We start from the raw sequence: 443 nt of genomic DNA, 5'->3' as shown, positions 1-443 counted from the left end.
TCGTTGAGACGTCTCAAAGCACTTCACATAATATACCGTAAAGTGAATTGACTGAATTTTGTGGGCGAAACACGACAGCCAATTACGCACAGCGGTGTCACAAACAGTCGTAGATTGAGTGACCCAATTATTCTTTATTTGGGAGGGATTATTATCCCCGGAAAATGATCTGCTAATTGCCTAACAAGCGGATTCCTACCTGGATTGGTACCTGCCAGTGTGGGGTGAGGTTTCCTCTCACAGGGTCTCAATGGCCCTGACACAGGTGATAGTGTGCGGCTGCCATCTGTATTGTCGTGTTGCCGACTGCAATGTATATTGTTGTGTGATGATGGTGCTGTGTGTGTGCGGTGGAGGTGGGGGGGGGGGAAGTCTCGGCCCCTGCCAGGTTGAGGACAGAGAGGTGCTTATTTAATCTCTAGGTTTCCCTCAATGGGAGAGGG

This window comes from Callorhinchus milii, unplaced genomic scaffold (assembly GCF_018977255.1).
Source record: "Callorhinchus milii isolate IMCB2004 unplaced genomic scaffold, IMCB_Cmil_1.0 Scaffold6, whole genome shotgun sequence".
Lineage (NCBI taxonomy): Eukaryota > Metazoa > Chordata > Chondrichthyes > Chimaeriformes > Callorhinchidae > Callorhinchus > Callorhinchus milii.
The sequence above is the reverse complement of the archived record's forward strand: the minus strand, read 5'-3'. Positions refer to the sequence as shown.